This window comes from Petaurus breviceps, unplaced genomic scaffold, assembly GCF_028583685.1.
Source record: "Petaurus breviceps papuanus isolate PSGF00001 unplaced genomic scaffold, PetGlider_PUasm1.0 90750, whole genome shotgun sequence".
NCBI classification, from domain to species: Eukaryota; Metazoa; Chordata; class Mammalia; order Diprotodontia; family Petauridae; genus Petaurus; species Petaurus breviceps.
In genome coordinates this window covers 6,046,802-6,049,537 of record NW_027187335.1, presented here as the reverse complement: position 1 = coordinate 6,049,537, position 2,736 = coordinate 6,046,802, and the positions used below count along the sequence as shown (strand labels likewise).

The 2,736-nt window shown below is 34.6% G+C and overlaps 1 pseudogene; it reads right to left on the bottom strand.

Moving 5' to 3' along the window:
• Positions 1 to 1,326: 1,326 nt before the first annotated feature.
• On the bottom strand, positions 1,327 to 2,168 carry LOC138145823 (proline-rich protein 11-like; annotated as a pseudogene).
• Between the last annotated feature and the right edge of the window lie 568 nt (positions 2,169 to 2,736).

The window sequence follows — 2,736 nt, the reverse complement described above, 5'->3', positions numbered from 1 at the left end:
CTCTATATGAAATTTATTGTTTTTTCTAACTCTAAATTATTCTTTTAAGAATTTGTTTGGCATAAGACTGGGGAAAATTCTACTTATTTTTATGTCTTCTGTAGTTTTTAATAGAAATAAATGTTGTATTTTCTCAAAAGTCTTTTCAGTATCTACCAATATAATAATATATTTTCATTATTCATATTTTAAGATATTTTATTATATTTATAGCTTTACTTACACTGAGCTAACCTTGCAATCCTGGTATAAACCCAACCTTTCCTGCCATACATTTGCAGTTCAGTTATGGTTTGTTCAATTATTTCTTTTTTTCTGATATTGGGTTATTTGAATGGGGTTATTGGGAAGGAGAGATTACTTTTTTTTTTGTTTATTTTGTTTGTTTGTTTTTTGCTTTTTGGAGGACAAATTGGGCTTAAGTGACTTGCCCAAGATCACATGGCTAGTTTGTGTGTGTGTGTGTGTGTGTGTGTGTGTGTGTGTGTGTGTTTTAAGTGTCTGAGGCCAGATCTGAACTCAGGTCCTCCTGGCTGCAGGGCCGGTGATCTTCTCACTGCTCCACCTAACCACCCCAAGGAATAATTACTTTAAAAATAATTGTTACTTTAAAAATTAAAATAAATAAATAAAGACTTCCATGGCGGGGGGGCTGGGTAGAAAAGCCATGGAAACATGGAAAACCCCATTAAGCAAATAAAAATATCAACAAAAGAAATTTCTCATTCCATATCAAAATAGTCTTATAAAATAATTTCTGCCATCACTCATATTTTAAAATGTCTTACCTTTCAGCTTCAAATCTATGATTTTTTGAGGCACTGCTATTAGAATTATGCACTAGATCATTAGAACTGCAAATCTGTCCAATTATCAGTTGACATGGTCTAACTTTCTTTAGGTCCTTGTTCTTGTTGCTGCTGAGCAATACTCATGTTTTTTGTTTTTTTTTTTTACTTTAATTACAATTAATGTAAAATTAAAATTCATTATGTAAATTTATGTAAAACATAAAAATAATTAATTACAATTAATGTAATTGGGAAGTATGTAATGAAATAAAAGCATATTTAAATATATATATATATATATATATATATATATATATATATATATATATTTAGACTGTGGTGACACTGTTCAACATTCTACACATGGGAGACCATAAATTGAATTTGATATAAGTGCTCAACTTTAAATACCAATACATTACACAAAGAAACAACATAAGTATTTTACTAGCTTCCAACACAAAGTAGCAAATATTACGACTAACTTATTTTTAGTAATTACACTTCCAGTCACCTTAATGTACTCAAGTAGTATTCAGGAGGCTGAATGTGATCTGGTAGAACTCTGTGTCTTCTTTAACTTCACAGAGAGCAAGTCTTTACCAGTTATATGGATGTGCATATCTTGTTTTAATGGGGCTGCCTGAAGTGTTTTAGTACTATTGGCTTTTTTGAGTAACAAAGATGCTGAGTACAGTGAAACAGATAGAGGTGGTGGAGGAGGAAGGAGAACCATAGGCTGTAGTGTCACAGTTGGGAGTATGGATCCTAATTCTCTAACAGTGGTTTGAGCTTGAGCAAGTTGAATCCTCAAGTGACATGTTTTACCACAATTCTGGCACAAAGAGCACTCTGAGGCAGGGGTCTTCAGTGCTTCCTGGAGCTTGCAGAATTCCTTTTCCAGCTTGTCAACCCGTTGTTTGATCAGGCTGAGTTCCCAGAAGTAGATGGAAATAGGAGGTCTTTCAACATCTCTAAACTCTGTGGAATACTGCTCTGGCAACAACAATAGAAAGACCACACCCTCTTTCCTAGGAATTTCATTTGATTCTTCATGCTGGAGAACATTCTGCTTCAGGCTAATTTTGCAAAACTTTGGCCACAACTTGTGTTTGTGAGAGAGGTATCTATTACTCTGTTAGGTGGAGGTAGAGTTGGAGATGAAATAGCAGAAGATGAGGGGAGGGAGGAAGAAGAGCTAGAATAGAATCAGAGGGACAAGCTTTTCTTTTTCTGATTGAACATTTTGGTTCTGACTCTCAGCTTCCTTCTTCCCCAATATTTGTACTTGGTCATTTTTTTTTTCCTGTGGAGAAATAGTTTAAAAGCCCTAGGAGGTAAATAGAGTCTGGGCAATGTTCTCTCTGGCTGCAGCATATAGGAGAATTCAAAATTAAACCCTTGGCATAGAGGGGCCAATCAGAGCCATCATTTCTACTCCATTAACCCCATGTTTCTTCTTAATTCTCTAAATATTCATCTTGTTGGCATTATAGAACCTTCCAACTTGGCCCCAAATCCCTCTCCCACCTTATTCTTGGCAAATGGCCTGATGTGTGCTTTATTGAAAAAATCCTCATGTACTTTCATCTTCTGCCCTTCTCAAATAAATGCACCCTTGTCTTTTACTGCTGTTTTAGAAGCTATGTACTTTTCCATTCCAGAGACCTGTAGTTTGAATAAGTCAATTTTTGTTTCTTCATTCATAAAATAAGTGGGAATGAGATAGTCTTTAAGGTAGGTTCCAGCTATAAACATGTCATCATCACTATCAATATTATTAACATCAGCAGCATCTTCATTATCGTAGTTGTTTTTATCTTCTCCACTTCATCTTAGCCTTCATCTTCATCATCTCTGTTATTTTCATCTTCTTTGTTATCTTTTTCTTTATTGTCTTCCTCCTGCCTTCTTCCTCTGTAGTTCACTTTCATAAGTTATCAAA